At 39.6% G+C, this 19,075-nt stretch overlaps 1 non-coding gene and 1 pseudogene across 1 annotated transcript; both read left to right on the top strand.

Annotated features, from left to right (window-relative positions):
- Window positions 1–6,422: 6,422 nt before the first annotated feature.
- LOC100962499 lies at window positions 6,423–6,740 on the top strand (annotated as a pseudogene).
- Window positions 6,741–11,403: 4,663 nt separating this feature from the next.
- On the top strand, window positions 11,404–11,504 carry LOC111727415. The gene has a single exon (XR_002774973.1). It is a non-coding gene; the product is annotated as a small nucleolar RNA U13 (small nucleolar RNA).
- Window positions 11,505–19,075: the final 7,571 nt, after the last annotated feature.

Genomic DNA, 19,075 nt, shown 5'->3' with positions numbered 1-19,075 from the left:
TCCAGCTTGTTGGGGAGACTGGCTGTTGCTGTCAGCTTCTGTCAATCCATTTACCAATCTGTTGGTATTCCACTTTTATATCATCACCACAGATGAGCTGGGCCTCTTGCAAAGGCTCCGCCTCTGCGTGTGTACACGAGATCCCGCCCCTCACATTCACTTATTATCCTAGAATCCTCCCCTCTCTTCTGAATCATCAGTGCATCTCTCTGTATGGGTCTGTTCCATGAGCATTCAGATATCATACTCACATCTTAAAAACAAGCGAACATGCACACAGGAAACCTCCGGTAGCCCCACTTCCTCCTCCAGCTGCCATACCATTTCTCTTTCTCTACAGAGCAAAACTCCTTTCCATAGTTGTTTATGTTTACTATTTCAGGCCTTTCTTCTCCCATATCTTCTGGTGAAGTCACTGTAAATAGGATTGCACAGTATCCTGCCCCCTTTCTCTCTCCCTAGTACACATATCACCACCACCAAAACTGTTCTTATTGAAGTCCCCAGTAATCTCCTCACCATGACATCTGCTGGTCATTTCTGAGTCCTTGCGGACTCATACTCATCGGGTAGTATTTGGGACAGCTGGTTTCTCCATTCTTCTGTAATATTCTTTCTTCACATAGGTTCTACAAATCCATCCTCCTTGGGGGTTCCTACACCCTTTCTGGCTACTCTTTTTCAGTTTCCTTGCTGATTCCATCTTATCTCCCGTCCTTGTAATGTAAGGATGACATGGCCTTGTCCTCAGACCCCTTCTCTTTTCTTATTATACTCTCTTTCTTGGTGATCTTATTCTATCTATAGTTTTAACTACAATTAGTATGCTTATGATGCCTACATTTATAATTACACATACACATGCCCAATTGCCTATTCACAATCTCTGCCTGAATGTTTAATAGGTAGCTGAATGTATCCAGAACTGAACTCCTGGTCTTGATGCCAAACCTGCTCTTCCTATAACTGTCCTCATCTCAGTTAATAGCATCCTCCTGGTTGCTCAGGCTTAGATCCTTAGTCTCTCTCTCTCTCTCCTATTCACTTTACCTTTAAAATATATACAGAATGAACCACATCTCACCACTTCCAAGACTATCTCCCCATTCTGGCTTCCACGGGATAGCTTCCTAACTGGTCCTAATTGGTATCATCCTTCTAATCTTGCCACCTACACTCCATTCTGAACGGAATTTTCAGATTGATCCTATAATCCCGTTTAAATGTAAGTTTGTCTCTCATAATAATCAGAGCAAAACCCAAAGTATTTATATAAGCCTTCCACAATCTGGGCTCCTGACACCTGTTCAATCCCATTTCTAACCCCTCTCTTTCTCCTTCTCTGCTCCAGTCACACCAGCCTCTGGTCTCTCTCAAATGTGCTGGGTATGGTCCTACCACAGGCTCTCTGCCCTTGCTCTTCCCTTGAACTGAAATGTTTTTTCTCAAATATCTACATGGTTTGCTTCCTTCTTTTTTTTAGGGCTGTACTGAAATGTAACCTTCCTGGTGAAACGCCCCAGTTACTCTATTTAAATGACTCCCTCTCCCACTCTCAAAACTCCCTAACCCCTTTCTCCTACTTGATCTTATTCTACAGCCTTACAACCATTTAACATTATATATGCTTACCCATTTGGTTTTATTTATGGTCTGTCTCTCTTTACTGGAAGGCAGGATTTATGATGGCAGAGGTTTTTGTTTGTCTTGTTCAATTCTGAATTCTCACTGCCTAGGTTGTGTCTGATCTTTAGAGGATGCATAATAAATTTATATCCAATGACTGAATGACTGAATAAATGGATTTCTCCCTTCAAAATTATTTTCAGATTCCCTCTATAATCTTCAATCTAACTCCCAGCCCTCATGCTGGACTTCTCCTTTCATATCTGTGTTATTGTAATGTTCTGTGCACGGAGTATCCCTGTAAAGCCACGGCCAAGACCAGAACATAGGTTTCCTGATCCTCTTCTATGTTCTCTCCATTGTATGATGTATGATGTGCATGTTTTTGATGTTATATTAGTAGTGTCCAGCCACAAATGCAGGTTTAGCCAGAGATTCTAGGAAAGCACAGCCTTTGATCATGCCCAAGAGTCCTATTCAGATGATCATATGAACAAACTCTTGCTCATGCACACAGGTTTAAAAATCTTAAATAATGTTCTTGTTAGACACTGTGGTTTAAGAAACACAGTATGGAAAGTGAGCACATCATTGTGGCTGGGGAGGGGGGCTGGGACAAGCTAGTAAAATAAGTGCACTCTTTTTGGAACCTCTTTAGTTTCTGGGAGGCCTTTTGCCATGGAGAATAATGATACTGAATTGAATGTAAGAGACGTATCTCCGATTTTCATGTTTGCTTCCTTCTTCTCTGTGTGGCAGAAGGCTTTCTCTCTGAAACCAGGAAAAACAATGGAGCGATAGCATGGCCTGAAAACTCAGGTAAATAGCAGGACCAAGCAGGGAATATAAATGAAGGGGAAAATGGGGATTGTGGCAACCAGAGAAGTGTGCTCTCTCTAAGGGGATGGCCATGAATCAGTGTGGTCAATAGTTGCCTTGGGGAAAATGTGGGCCCAAAGATTTTCATAAGAAGCTGGAAACCAACATTTTTATGGAAATCTCCTGAATTGTGTATGATAGTGATAGATTTTAAATTTTAAAAATGCTATGCAGTACAAAAAGCATACCTCACGTTGATCTGTATTGGGAGCTGCTATACCTGTAAGGCAGGGATAAGCACAGGACTGGTATAATCATATGCCTGGATCTGACCCTTGGTTCTCCATACTGGATCACAAAGTTGTTTCAAGTTGCCTAACCTAAGCTTCCTTTTTTCCATCTCTAAAATCAGGAACGTGTTTCCAGGATGGATGTGAAGATTAAGTGGAATCATATAGTTGCTATTCAGTATTCATTTCCCTTCTTTTTCTAACCTCTGCCCTCTCCCTCCTTCCTCATTGCACAACGAATTAGAAAGAACAGTTCCTCCACATTCTTATTCAAAGCCAGTTAAGCAACACTTTTTATCATTTGTCATCTGTTTTCCTGGGAAAGTTTATCAAAATGAGCCTAAATGCATAGTACCAGTTGCTAGCTAGACATCATTCATAGCTGTGATGTTTTCATTGTGGTGGTCATATTGTTTTGTTTGGTTTTGTTGTTATTTTATTATTAAAGGATAAGAGGGCAGAGGATATATATTAAAGCAATAGCCTTTCCCAAATTAAATTCTGGTGATAGAATCTCCAGTGATTCTGAATGGGAAGCCAAAGGAAGGTCGAGAGCCAGCAGGGGAAGCCCTTCTGCCCTCTCCTGTTTTCGAAGAGCTTTACGCCCGAAGGAGTGTGTACAACTGGAGAAGAAAGGCAAAGAATGTCTTATAGCCATAGTGTTAGCAAGGCTGGGGCTCAGAATGAGCTGAGACATGTAAAAAATGCTCAGGAACAGCAAAAAAGAGTTTTGTGCAAGTACGTTCTCAGCAGGAAAACTAGGAAGGGCCAGGCCAGTGCTTGAGGCTAGTGGTGTAATGCTAGCAGATGACAGATACAAAGTGGAATTATGCAACTCCTACTTAGCTTCCATCTTCTCTATCTCTGAAAATGATCTTCAAACAGGACAGGGTTGTATAAACATAGTGAAGAAAAAATTTCAGCCCTAGGTATAAAGCTCCTTAGAAAATGAATACCTGGGCTCTCTAAATACTTCAGGTCTCTTGGCCCTGACAAATTACATCCCTGGGGACTGACAGAATTTGTAGATTTAATCACAGAACCATTGTCAGTAATCTTTCATGAATCTCAGAAGCGATGGCAAAGGATTAATGATGGGCAATCACCCGAGTTGTCAAAAAGGGGAACACGTAAGTTTGGGAAAGTTTGCACTGTTGAGTTTAACTTTGATCCCCAACAAACTAACCTGCGTCATTAAAGAGTTAGATTGCAATCACTTCATAAAGGAAGTGGTAATCTCAAGAAGCCAGCACAGGTTATGCAGAACAAGCCATGCCATATAAACATCATTGCATATTTTTTATTTTTTGAAAGATAACCAAAATGAACCAGATTGTCCCCCTGGCAGTGAATCTTTTAGCAGGACTTCTGACAAAATATGCCATGATAGGATGAATGGTTAGGGACTGGGTGATCTACAGCTTGGTGAGGGCACCACTGGCAAATTATTGTGTCCAGAAAGCACTGACTGATGGAGTCAGGTCATCCCATAGAGAGGTAGAACAAGATGTTACTGGTCTTTGTTTGGGGCCCTGTTGTGTTAAGAACCTTTCAATGACACAAAATATAGGCCAATAGATGAATATGGGCTGACATAAAATGAAGAGGTATCAGTAATAGACTTCATGACAGAAACAGGATATGGTTTGCCTGAACAGGGAAACAAAATAAAGACAATGGAATTTAATGGGAAAATTGAAAGTTCTTCATTTTGGTTTAAAAAAGAAAAGGCAGTTATGGAATCTACTGACAATAGTTCATGGGTAAAGGCTCAAGGATTTTAGTTAACAGAAAGCTTAGAGTGGGCCAAAAGGTTCTGACATGGCTACAAAAAACTAACATCTGTCAGGGGGCATCGGGGCAGCATAATGAACAGAACAGGGGTGCTGTTGGTTTGACTACATCAGAGCACCAGGGCTTACTCGGGGTACTGTGTTTCTCCTTCACGTTAAACATTGGGGCCTTTGTATTTTTTTAACTATAAAAATAAAAGACATTCATCATAGAAAACTTAGATGTGGAGAGAAGTATAAAGAATAAAACAAAAGACCTCTAACTCACTGCTGTTGATGACTGTTGTTATTTTGATATGTGTCCTTTAGGTCTTTCTTGGGTGCTGCGTGGAGGCAGGTGGAGGAAAGTACTTAAAATGTGGCCTGTGTAGCATTTACACTCTGCATTTAAAAACAAATTAACATTATGCCCTGAATTGTTTCCTCAGGTCACTATATATTCTTTGAGAACCTGTTTTATACACAATACGCTATTGTACGAATAGGATGTAATTTATTTAAATTGACTCATTCTTGGGTATTTAGGCTGTCTCCTCTTAGAGGTGGTAATAGGATGGTGGCACCTAATTCTAAAGAGGATATTGACAAAGTAGTCATCAACCCAAGGTGGTCAACCAGGTCAGTCTTAGAAATCATGTCCTGAGAGGAGCAGTCCAAAAAACTGGGAATGTTTACTGCAGAAAAAGGCAGACATAGAGAACCTTGATGTTCCAAGTTCTTGAAAAGCTGTAATGGGAAAGAGAGTGAATTAGTTTTTTGTCGCTCCAGAAAATTGGACTAAGACAAGTGGAAAGAGGTTGGAGGGAGTCTGAATTCCACTGACTACCAATGGACTGAGCTGCCTTGTGAGGGTGTAGCGCCCCTGTCCTGGGAAGTGTGTGAGCAGAGATAAGGCAGCCACCCCGGTCAGGAGCTTGTAGGGAAAATTCCTACCTGGAATGGGAGACTGAAATAATAATCTCAAAGATGCCTTCCAAAAGGAAGATTTGGTGTATTCTTTCTAAGTTATCAAAATACCCTCCTTTGACCTCGCTTACATGAAGAAGTTAAAGGTGGGTAAGGAGTAAAGAAGCCAACGTCATTAATTTTACTGCTAGAGCAAGCCTTACAGCTCGGAGATAACAATATACATCTTTCTACTCTGCATTAGCTCACAGCTAGACAGCTTTTTACAGACAACAAAGCATTTTTCAGATAGACCTTATCATTTCATTCTTGTAACAGTTTGGGGAAGTAGCTATTGACATCACCTCACCTTTAAAGGTGAGAGAATAGTGCTGAGTAACAAAGTAACAAAGCCCAGTCCTCCATCTCCAGCTCCCTGGCACTGCCCATGAGGCCATGCCGCTCTTCCCTGCCTGAGAGCTCCTGGTGGCGTCTTTTATGGGCTGCCATGTGAAGGTTCTTTGTCTTTGACACTGTATTTTGTATCTCTTCAGCCAGCTTTTTAAGCCCTTTAGGGCAGGATTATGTGTTATTTTTCCTTTATATCCTTTTCCTGCTCAAAGATGTCTCTAAGATGCAGATCTGATTGTGCCATCCCCCCGTTTTAAATTCTCCTTTGTCTTCCCATTACCCCCATGGTGACTCTTGACCGAGCTGGGAGGGATCTAGGGAGAAAAGAGTGGCGCACACTTCAAAATCTTGGAAGGAAGTGAAGTACAGTTTGAAGCAAGAGAAGCAATACAACATTATTCAAAAAAAATTACAATTGGTTCATGAATATGTTTTCTGCTTAGTAGAGATATGGAGGCAATACTGTAACTGTCAACCCTTGTGGGAGAGCACATTATTTCGAGGGTGCAGAGGGGTACATAAGACTTTTATTTTTATCAGAGGAAATCATAGGTTTAGAGAACTTTTGTACTGTTAGAAACCAAAGAGTGAATTAAAAATGGGTGATATTGAGAATGGCAAGAAGATTTTTGTTCAGAAGTGTGCCCAATGCCATACTGTGGAAAAGGGAGGCAAGCACTAGACTGGGCCAAATCTCCATGGTCTCTTTGGGAGGAAGACAGGTCAGGCTGCTGGCTTCTCTTACACAGAGGCCAGTAAGAACAAAGGCATAACCTGGGGAGAGGACACACTGATGGAGCATTTGGAGAATCCCAAGAAGTACATCCCTGGAACAAAAACGATCTTTGCTGGCATTAAGAAGAAGGGAGAAAGGGCAGGCTTGATAGCTTATCTCAAAAAAGCTACTGATGAGTAATGATTGGCCACTGCCTTATTTATTACAAAAGAGAAATATCTCATGGCTTTTTTAATATGTACCATAATTTGATTGGTCTCATATACCAGGATTTAGATCATGAATGAGTGACAGAATATTTTTGTTGGACAGTCCTGATTTAACTAAGACTGGCTTGAGTTTAAATGAATATGATCAGTTTTTTGGATTTTGATAGTGATTCCAGTTCAATAAATGCTATCACTGTTTTTCCTTTCTAAAGATATGATTAGATTTAATTAGTGGGGATTACCTTTTCACAAAGGTAGTAAATTGCCATCTCAAACCTTATTGAATGGTTTTATAAAAAGATTTATATAGCTGATTAGGTGAATATATTTAAACACTGGGGAAATCCCTTCACCATCTCAGAACCAAACAAGGCCCATTTGTGTTTTAACTGGTGTTCATTAGCCTGTTATAGGTGAGGGCTGGAGAGAAGGTAGCAATGTTTACTTTGTATTTTTGACCTTTATTATGCCAATCTAATTTCCCTGGGAATACTGAAATGCTCCCTTTTATTTATTAAAAGACATTTTAGTGTGGTTTATATGTAATGTCAAATAAAGAATATTTAACACTCCCCTTAAAAAAAATAGTTTTCCTTGTTGTTACTGGAGAAACCCTGACCTCAGGGGGGAAGTAATGCCACCTCTGTCATATCTCAAATTTCCAGATATGGATGGGCTTGCGTCTGGACTCTCCACCTTCTTCCTTTGGTCTTTGGCTCCTTTTCCAAAGCCATACCATCTAATAACTGTGGCTTTATAAAATGCTTTGATCTCCAGTAAGAAAAGTATCCCCCATTTTTTTCTTTCCAAAATCGTCTTAGCTAATCTTGGCCCTTTGCTCTTTCATATTAATTTCAGTATGAGCTTTTCAAATTTCTTGGGAAAAACTCATTTAGATTTTGATTGCAATTGTACTGAATTCATAGATTAAAATCAACACTGAGCTGACAATCTAATGATACGGAATCTTCCCATCGTGTATTTGTGTATGGCAGGGCTTGTTGATTGCTTACATCAGCACCTAGCCTGCTCCACTCCCCTTCTTTTTGGCAGAGAGTGCCTCCATGTTGGATACTGTTTTCACATTTTTGTGAGATACTTCCCTATGCTCCTGTGCTGGTGGGCATGGCCTCATCACTCAATCCTGGGCAGTAGGACACAAGAGGAAGTTTATGGGAAAAGTTTATGATAAAAATGCATGTATGAAATGATACTTGTCTTACTCCCATCAGAATAAGGCCATGTGAAGAAGACTTCACACATAGATTCTACCTAAGACATCCATCCTGCAACTATGACAGGACAAACCTAGATTCACATTATTTCCCTACTAGAAATAATTCAGCGGAAAGGTGGAAAGAGCCTGAGAGTTTGATGACATCTTTGAGTTGCAGAATTAACCAACCCTGGACTTGCCTATGCTTAGCTTCTTGTTATGTAAAATAATAAATAATCTTTTAAGACATTTCCTGTTGCGTACATGTTATTTACATGTAAAAATATCCTGAAATGTAGTATATGTACACCATGGAGAGCAATTCAGTTATTAAAAAAATGGTGAACTAATACCTTTTGTAACACCCTGGATGGAGCTGGAGACCATTCTTCTATGTGAAATATTGCAAGAATGGAAAAACAAACACCACATGTACTCACCAGTAAATTGGAATTAAGCAATCAACACTTCTATGCACATATACAGATAACATTCATCAAATTCAAATAGGTTGGGGGGATGGGTAAATTCACACCTAATGGGTACAATGTGCACTGTCTGGGTGGTAGGCACACTTATAACTTGGACTAAAAACAATACAAAGCAATCTATGTAACCAAAATGTTTGTATCCTTGTAATTTGCTGGAAAAAAAATCCTAATTAATATATCAGGTCATTTTTCATTTCCTTCAATAATATTTCATCATTTTCTCCACAGCTTACAAATTTTTGTGAATAAAATGGTTTTTAAAATTACATTTCTGATTGCCTACTACTAGTGACAATAGCCTACCAGATAGGTTATTGATTAATTTGTTGGTGTTATACCCAGCTGAGTAATCACTCATTAATTCCAATATCTTATAAAGTTGCTTATAGACTAATGTAGCATCCAACAATATGGACAGTTTTGAGAAGTTTTTTGCTTTTACATTCTTGTATTTATTATTTATTTATCTTACCTTATTACATTAGCTTAGACTTCAGGTATAGTATGGAAAAGGTGCAGTTATGGTGGGCAGCCCTGTTTCCTCCTGATAGGAATGATCATAGGTTTCAGTTCCCAAGGCCTCTTCATACCACAACTCGGAGGGGCACAATTCATAATACTTTTGCATTACAAATGACTTTGTAATATATTTTTTATACATATTCATTATTAGGTTAAAGTGTCTTTGTATCAGTTAACTTGTGTTGCAAGTAACACAAGAAGACTAAAAAGCAGTACATTGTATAAGATAGAAACCTATTTTTCATCCTAAAGATATGCAAAGGTAGTCAGTTCAGGACACAAATAGTGTGCTATGTCTCAGAGATCCAGGACTTATTATCTCAATCCACTATCTTAGTATTAAAGGTGAAAAACCATGCACTTTCCTTAAGAGGTGAAGAAAAATCATCCAGTCGAATTTCTCATTAGTTATGATTTTTGAAAATCTTCAGTGGCACCTATAGCTCAGTGGGTAGGGCGCTGGCCACATACACCCAAGCTGGCGGGTTGGAACCTAGCCCAAGCCAGCTAAACAACAATGACAACTGCAACCAAAAAATAGCCGGGCATTGTGGTGGGCACCTGTAGTCCCAGCTACTTGGGAGGCTGAGGCAAGAGAATAGCTTAAGTCCAGGAGTTGGAAGTTGCTGTGAGCTGTGACACCACGGGACTCTACCAAGGGCAACATAGTGAGACTCTGTCTTAAAAAATAATAAGAATAAAAATCTACATAAACTAGGACTAAAACGTGTACTGAGATTGCTAATTTAATCTCTGTATTTATTCTCCCCTTATTCCTGGATAAACAAACAAACAACAACAACAACAAAAAAAAACTCAATCTTTTCTTCTGAACTTTCAAATTTATTTGCATAGATTTATCCATTTTTTCTTTCTCTCTCTCTCTCTCATTTTTTTTTTTTTTTTGAGACAGAGTCTCACTATGTCGCCTTGGGTAGAGTGCTGTGGCATCATAGCTCACAGCAACCTCAAACTCTTGGGCTTAAGTGATTCTCTTGCCTCAATCTCCCAAGTACCTGGGACTACAGGCACCTACAACAATGCCCAGCTATTTTTCAATTATAGCTTTCATTGTTGTTTGGCAGGCCCAGGCTGGATTCGAACCTCCCTAACCACTGAGCTACAGGCCCCAAGCCTATCCATTTTCTCTTATGAGTTATTTATTCTCTATTCCAATGTGGTGTGTTTCTGTTCCCTTTATTGTTTCTAAATTGTGTCCTTGTCCCTTTTTTTTTCTTGATTATCCTTGCTAGAGATTTTTCTTTCATTCAAGAACTCAAATTTTAACTTTATTGATCTTTTGTACTGTTTTCTAACTCATTAATTTCCATTTTATCTTTATTGTTTCCTTTTTTAAACACTTTTTAGGCTCCTTCTGTTTTCTGTTTTCTCCCTCTGTCTTGAATTGACTAAAAACTCATTTAGTTTTTATTATCTTTTTCTTTCATAAATGAATTTTAGATTCTATTTACATCTTTTAATTTTACTTTAACTGTATCACAATTTAATTTAATTTTACTTTAACTGTATCTTTAGCTCATTTAAGACAGTTTGGACTTTTCATTATAATTTCTTCTGGTACCCAAAAGTTAGCTAGGAAGGTATTCTAAAATTTTCAGATATGCAGTTTTTTTCTTTTTTTTTATTTACTTCTTTTTTTTTATCAGCTCTCATTTATGCTGTTTAATTTAATCATTGTGATTTTTTTTAAGTATGATATAAATTATTTGAAAAGTCTTAAAGTTTTCATGATGTGGTCAATTCTGCCAATGTTCTAGCATGAAAAATATATAATCTTTATTTATCAGTTCAGGATTCTACATAAAACTATTCGTTAAATTAATAAGATATTTTCTTCAAATATTTTATAGGTGTTTTAGTTAAATGTTAAAAATCTTTTATTGGACTATTAATTTTTGCCTTTTATATAACTTGAAACCATGTTAGGTTCATGCAAGGTCACGATTGCTACATCATCTTGGAGAATGATTCATTTTATTATCATATAGGGTATCTGTTTTTCCCTACTTACTCTTTTTGCTATAAATTCCATTTTATCCAATATTAATATTACTATTCCACACCTTTTGGAATATGAATAATCTGTCTTTTTTTCTTACCTTCCCCCCCAACTTTCAGGTTAATATTGCTTTAGGTGTGTCTTCCTTGTCTATTGCATATGGTTGGGTTGCTCTCTCTCATTCATTTTAATGATCTCTGCTTTTAATTGTTGGCTCTAATTCACTTGCAAAGATTGTTATTACAGCATCCCTTAGTACCTGAAGGAGATAAGTTCTAAGGACCCCCATAGACATGAAAATCCACCTAACCTCAAGTCATTTATGTCAAATGGTATGACATTTGCGTCAAATCTACACCATCCTCTTTAAAACATCTGCAGATTGATCCTTTTGTAGTTCATAAGCGTGATGATTGGGTTTTCATGCGCATGCGTGAAATGTGCCTCCCACAAGTCTTGTGACGTTGGCACCTTACCCATCTGACGTGAAAAAAATAAAATATTAAAAAATAAACCATCTACAGATTACTTATAATACCTAATGCAATGAAAATGCTACATAACTAGTTGTTATACTGTATTGTGTTTTTATTTATGGTATTTTTGTTGTCGTATTGCTATTTTGATTAGTTTTTAAAAATATTTTTACTCCACTATTAGCTGAATCCTCAGATGTGGAAACTGTGCGCATGGAGGGGCAACAAAGTTCTCTTCTTATTTTTTTTTTTGTCTCTTCTGCTAATAATGTTTTCTTTGCTTCTTTTTTCCTGATTTTCTCTATGCTTTTGGAATGATAAAGTTATTTTGTTTGTTTGTTTTGAGACAGCTTCACTTGGTCACCCTGGGGTTGAGTGCCATGGTATCATAACTCACAGTAACCTCAAACTCCTAGGCTTAAGCGATTCTCTTGCCTCAGGCTCCCGAGTAGCTGGGATTACAGGCACTCGCCACAATGCTCAGAGCTTTTTTTTTTTTGTAGTTGTCATTGTTGTTTAGCAGGCCCAGGCTGGGCGCGAACTCATCAGCCCCCGTGTTTGTGGTTGGCACCAAAATTACTAAGTGATGGACAACAAGCCCAGATAAAGCTTTTATAATTACTTTTTTTCTCTGCTTGTATTGGAATGGATAGTATGCATTTTTCTTTTTTCTTTTTTCTTTTTGTAGAGACAGAGTCTCACTTTATCGCCCTTGGTAGAGTGCTGTGGCATCACACCGGCAATTCTCTTGCCTCAGCCTCTCAAGTATCTGGGACTACAGGCGCCTGTCACAATGCTTGGCTATTTTTTTTGTTGCAGTTTGGCCTGGATGGGTTTGAACCTGCCACCCTGGGTACATGGGGCCAGCGCCCTACCCACTGAGCCACAGGCGCTGCCCCCTGCATTTTTATTTTAAAATGATTTTCTTTATCTTTAAATATTTAACAATAATATGCTCTTTTTATAAACAAATCCAAACTATTGCAGTATTTTTACCATCTTCCTAGTGATGCATATTCTTTATCTAATTAGTTCTTCCCTCCTCCATTTTGGTATTGTTTTGTATGTTTTTACTTTTGCTTTTTCAATAAACACAGAAGTATTCCTAGTGTAGTCAATAGTTAATGATATTTACTAACACCTTTTATTAATTTCTATATGTGCCACTACTTCTTTCCCTTGTTTTCTTTTCCATAATATAACTTATAATAGATTCCTTTAGTGAGGATTAATAGATGGTAAAGAGTTTTAGCCTTTTCTGTCTGAAGTATTTTAATTTCACTCTTGGTACTTGAGTGCAAACTAGCTGGATGTAAATTCCCTCAACCCTGTGAAGGTATGACTCCATTACCTTCTTGGTTTCGATTGCTGCTGATGAAAAATTTAAGGTGTAAGTTCGGTCTAATTTTTCATCATTTTAGGAATCCATTTTCACCCAGTAGCTTTAAAGATTGTCCATTTATGGATGATGTTCTGCACTTTCACTGTGATGTGGATATATCTTTATCCCAAGAGGTACTCAAAGTGCACTCTTGATCTGAGTTATTACATTTTTCTCCAATTCTGGAAAATTGTAAACTCTTATAGTCTTTTCAAATAATGGATACTCCCTCAAACTGTAAGCTACAATCTTCTCAAATAATGGATTCTCCCTCATTCCTTCCAATGAATGAGGTGCTCAGATTAGAGGTTGGCTGGAGCCTCTCAGTCTATCCTCCATGGCTCCTATCTGTCCTGCTCTTTCAAATTTTCTATTTCCCTCTTCCTTTGTAGCAGATCTGCACACATGTATCCATAATCTTTTCCAGCTTACTGACTATCCCTTACACTGTGCCCTGTCTCGACTTCATCTTGTCCATTGAGTTTATTTCAAGAATATGTTTTTAAGTTTCCAGATTTCCAATAGATTCTTTTCTCTATCTACATGTGGTGGCTTGCCCCCAATCTGTCCCGTCCCTACATGCCCCCCTCCCCTTTGCAAATGTGACTCTGATGCTCTCTCCATCCTGAAATCAAGTCCTGTCTATGCGGCTTTGGCCAGTGTCCATTGGCAGATAGGATTCAAATAAAGATTCGATAAGTATACTTTTTCTTCCATTCTTGAGATACTTTGCTAGGAAGAATACGTTCCAGCATACTCAGTCCTACTATGAAACTAATTTATAGCTTTCATATGAAAGCTATAGCCCAATTATAGCCCAAAAATTTGGGGAAAGGGAGGGGAGGGGAAGGGGGAGGACAGGTGGAGGGAGGGTAATTGGTGGGACCACACCTACAGTGCATCTTACAAGGGTACGCGTGAAACTTACTAATGTAGAATATAAATGTCTTAACACAATAACTAAGAAAATGCCATGAAGGTTATGTTAACTAGTTTGATGAAAATATTTCAAATTGTATATAAAACGAGCACACTGTACCCCATGACTGCATTAATGTACACAGCGATGATTTAATAAAAAGAAAAAAAAAATTGAGAAGTAGGGCACTGCCTGTGGCTCAAGGAGTAGGGTGCCAGCCCCATATACTGGAGGGTTCAGACCCGGCCCCAGCCAAAAACTGCAAAAAAAAAAAAAAGAGTTTGAGCTTGCTGTGACCTGTGATGCCTCAGCACTCTACCCAGGGCAACATAGTGAGACTTTGTCTCAAAAAAAAAAAAGAAAAAAAAAGATTCGAGAAGTACTTGTGCTTTGGAGCTAGCTCTTTTCTCTGTGGGAAATCCTGTCACCACGTAAGCAAGCTGAGGCTAGCCCCCTGCAGGAGGAGAGACCACAAGGAGAGAGACCCTGGCTGTCCCCAAGATCTCAGATGAAACCCCAGATGGGCAAGGGAGGCCGTCCTGGACTATCCAGAGCCAGCCACACCAGCTCATAGCAGAACTGTTCAGACAACTCATTAACTCCCAAGAAATAATACAGGTTTGTTTTTTAGACGACTAAGTTTTGGGGTGGTTTGTGACACAGCCAAAGGTAACTGACATAGTATATATCTTATTCAATTTCTCCCTGGTTTGTTTCATAATATTTGTTCACTTTTAATGGATCTAATTCATTTCTCATGTCTTTAATGACCTTAACTGTTACTGTTTAATTCTCACTGTTTAATCATCTTACTGTTTACACGTTTGTCACACTGCTTCATAAAATTATTTTCAACCAGAGTGAATTGTTGATTTTGTTTGTTTTTCTTAGCACTCACTTTCTATATACATTTTGGAGAGTTTGCAGCCTCATTTTATTTATTTATTCATTTGAGACAGAGTCTCACTTTGCCGCCCTCAGTAGAGTGCTGTGGCGTCACAGCTCACAGCTCACGTCTCTTGCCTCAGCCTCCCAAGTAGCTGGGACTACAGGCACCGGCTACAACGCCCAGCTATTTTTTTATTGCAGTTTGACCGGGGCTGGGCTCAAACCCACCACACTCAGACTATGGGGCTGGTGTGGTACTCACTGAGTCACAGGTGCCGCCCTGCAGCCTCATTTTAAATGAAAGCATTTTGTTTTGTTTCATGTGTTTTGCTTTCTTTTGTATCCAGTCAAGAAGACTAGGGGATGCTTTTGCACAGTGCCCTGCATTCTCAGTCCATAGCCAAGTCTTTGATGGGATACTGGGGGCTCCTTCCCTAAAGTGATAACTGAGATTTTTATAGAGCCAGTCAAATGCCGACTTTGAATTAGCTGGTTTTGTATCAGCTTTGAATTTCTAATCAGTTCCTGGTTAAAAGGCTGGGTCTTGGGTCTTCCTAGTTCCATAGCTTCTGCAAGGGCCAGACTTGGATTTCAACAGGCAGCCTGTTCTACAGACTCTTGCATAGACACTTCGTTTCTGTCACCCTAGAAGAGCCAGGCTCCTTTGCTCTACTGCCTGGTTTGGGCCCAGAGCCCTGCAAGCCCACAGCTTCATCTCCACTCACTTCTTTGCAGTGATCCACGAAGATGTTTTTTCTTGTTTTTGGTTGGCTATATTCTATTAGGTTTGTTTTTCCTTTGTAAACCTTGCCTTTCATTGCTTTTAGGGCACAGGGGATGCATCGAAGTGTAAAATAAAGGGAGCTGATTTGAGTAGAGATCCATTTCATATAGTTTTCTTTCCTAAAAATTAAATATAAATTTTTCGGCCAGCATGCAAGAGCTTTCACGGTTCAGATCCACGTCCCACTCCACTGCCAGGCACCCTCCACACCACTCACATCAAGTTCTTTCCTGCTCCCCAAACACAGCCTGTGCTTTTATTCCTCTGTGTATTTTGCAAATGCTGTTCCCTCCATCAGAACAGCCTTCCTGCCACACCTTTAATTTTCAAGACCTTGATCAAAAGTCATTTCAGCTGGGAAGTTGGCACCAAATGCCACGGATAAAGTGATTTATTCCTTCTCTCTGCAAAGATGGTATTAAGTACCTCTGTATAGTGCTTCCTCTATGCTCCATTTTTGTACATTGCTTATGTTGTCAAGTTGCAAATTTTAGTATTTATAATCTCCTGAGCCAGGCTCAGACCTTCCTGAAGAACAGACACTGTTTTATTTAGATCTGTATTCTTGGAAGTTAGCAAAGAACCTGGCACAAAGTGAGCACTCAATGCATGTGTACTGAGTTAATGAATGAATGGGTGAGTTGTACGATGTGCAAGGTAAACATGTAATACACGTGGTTTATTCTCATATTGTTACCTCCATGGTCAACTGCTGTTTATCTAAGTGTCTGCTTTGAATAACACGATTGTGCTATTCATCACATTTAGAAATAAGAGGAAAGCGCTGGACTTGTTCTTTTCCACGAGGTTTGTCTTATAGCATTGCCACTAAGCTAACACTGTATGGAGAAAATTGAGACACCCCAATATCCCTTTTGTAAAAGTGTGGTTTTTATAACTGTTAAGGCAAAATGGGACAGTCTTATTTCCTTCCTCAATTTCATGGTATATTCTTTTATTTTTTTTTGAGACACAGTCTCACTATGTCGCCCTCAGTAGAGTGCTGTAGCATCACATCTCCCAGCAACCTCAACCCTTGGGCTTAAGCAATTCTCTTGCCTCTGTCTCCCGAGTAGCTGGGACTACAGGTGCCTGCCACAATGCCAGGCTATTTTTTTTGTTGTTGTAGTTGTCATTGTTCTTTGGCAGGCTTGGGCTGGTTTTGAACCTGCAAGCTCTGGCATATATGGCTGGCGCCCTTGCTGCTGAGCTCCAGATGCTGAGCCTTCATGATATATTTATTCTTTTAAGTAGAGGAGGAGGATGTTAGCATAAACTCTATTATTTTTCTTTTTAGCAAAGTTAAAAATCTGAAGGAAAACTTCATTACTTCAAGCTCTAGTCTGTTTCAATGCTTTAACCGAGTCTATCCAAACCCAATTCTATCTTTCTATCACTTACGATTCTATCTCAGGAGAAGGGTTATAAGTTTGGTCTTTTTTTTCTTGACAATGAGAAGATAATTTATCAAGGCAAATGGTCCCATGTTGTGAGAGCAAAAATATTTGCCAAATTGTTCCACTTTTCTGGACTCCTTCAGGTTACTGTTTCTTCCTCAGGAACAGAATGAAGTCTCTGTGGCAGGCAAGAAAACAAAAAGGTTTTCATTCTGGTGAGAGTCACTTGTGCTTTTATTTCCTCCAGCTCCGTCGTGAGGCTAAGGCAAAAGCAGAAATTCAGCTGAGTAGCATTTTTGTTCTGAAAAAACGTCTCAAATTCATCTCCAAGCTGTATCTCTTCTGAGGAGAGAAACAAAATCCATTCTAACAAGTGATTCAACAAGCAAACAAATACCCTAAAACCACAGCCTCCTCCTGGCGCCTGTCTACACCACCCTGGTCCTGAAGTCCCTTCCCTGAAAGCCCCAGCCAGGGATCCCCGTCTCCCCAAGCTCAGGCCCACTGGGTCTAGTGATCAACGTGGTCCAGCTCTTTCTGTCCAGCACAGGCATCGTGTTGAGCAAAAGCTATCTGTGGAAAAGGAATGTGAAGTTATCGTAGTGTTTAACTTCAGAACTCTGCTAATTCCAGTAGTTATCACAGTTTTCTGAAATCCTGAAATATAACCTATGGGAGATTTCTCTCTTTAGCGATTCGAGAAACACAGCCTGAAATTCTTCGTCAAATTGATACCCCCCCCTCCACATTCCTAATTCAAGCTCAAAGTATTATTTCTTTTAACTACATTGAACAAATTTAATTACTTACTCTAGTGCGGTATTTCCTAAGGAAATAGACTCCCTCTTAAGCCCTGGGAAAGAATTTAGTGTTTGGAATCAATTTTAATGTCTAGAGAGGGGATCCAAAGTTAATTAAGCTGCTTTTTCTTCTTGTACGACTAGTCATGTCACTGTACTTAAGAGATTGTGGTACACCCCAGAGAAGGGGGTACAGGAGACACATGGAGACTTTCTATTTACAGAAATGATATCAGGAAGGGTCTTTTGGTTTACTGTCTTGATCTTCAATGCTAAACGACCGCAAATGTTTATAGGAGAAAACAAAAAACAGCCACTAAGAGAAAGAAATATTGCCTGAAGAAAATATGGGTCAGGCACAGCTCTTAGACACATAACTGTGGTTCATCCAGTTCCATGTCATTTCAGATCTCACTATGAGCAGGCAAGGGTGGCCATCTACCCTGCAGCTTGTGACAACCCCTGTTTTTAGATGCTGCTAGACCACAGCTCATATTCAGTGCTATGACTTCCATCCCTGAGTTAGCAGGAAGTGTGTAAGAGGTGATGTACTTCCTTGGGCCCAGGAGGATGTTGTCTCCTGTCGTTCGCTGGGTTTCTGACGAGCACTGTCTGTCTCTCCTTGACTTCCCGGGACATAGTAACCCAACGACTCCTCACCAGGCAGTTTCCTTTTACTTTCCCTTTACTCAGTTTTTTTTTGCTATCTCTGTCACTGTCCTTATTTTGATGTCTTTTTCTGTTTCTCCTATCCCTCTATCTCATTCAAGTTTTAAAAAGAGGAAGAAGAGGAGGAGGAGGAGGGAGTAGTGGGAGGCGGGAGGGGGATGCCAGGGGAGGGAAGAAGACCTCTGCCTGAGGCCTGTCACAGGCCGAGGCATCTGACAGCTCATGCAGGCTGTCAGCTAGAAATGTTAAACGTAGTGCTAACATAGACTGAATACTTGTCAATGTACCATATGTTTATAAGTGAATCCTAAGATAATGACTTTGACATGGGGTGAGCAGAATTTGTGAGAGAAAGGGTTAATCATGGAAAAGGAGAAATGAGCAACCCCCCTGCCCATGTCCTTGGTGCAGGCACAGAAGGAAAGGCAGTCATTGTGGCTGCGTGACGCTTGTCTTTCCATCTTATCAGGACCATGCTGATCTCACAGACAATTGGGTACACAAGATGCAAAGACTATAACTAAAATTTTTTGAGAGTAGCAGAACATGTTTTGTAAACAAGCCATTGACTGTTCCCCTCTTAAATATTATCAAGTAGAAAATCTCTCATTCCAAGAGGTCCCTGACCTTCTCCTCCTACATGAGAGTCAGCTCAGGGTGGAGGGAATCCCTTGTCATCGACAAAATAGCCACAGTAGTAACTGCCCCAGTAACAAACAGCTGCTCCAACCTGTGTATTGTGT

Source organism: Otolemur garnettii, unplaced genomic scaffold (genome assembly GCF_000181295.1).
Source record: "Otolemur garnettii isolate 467f Iridium unplaced genomic scaffold, OtoGar3 scaffold00104, whole genome shotgun sequence".
NCBI lineage: Eukaryota > Metazoa > Chordata > Mammalia > Primates > Galagidae > Otolemur > Otolemur garnettii.
Note: the sequence above shows the minus strand (reverse complement) of the source record. Positions and strands in the feature narration are given on the sequence as shown.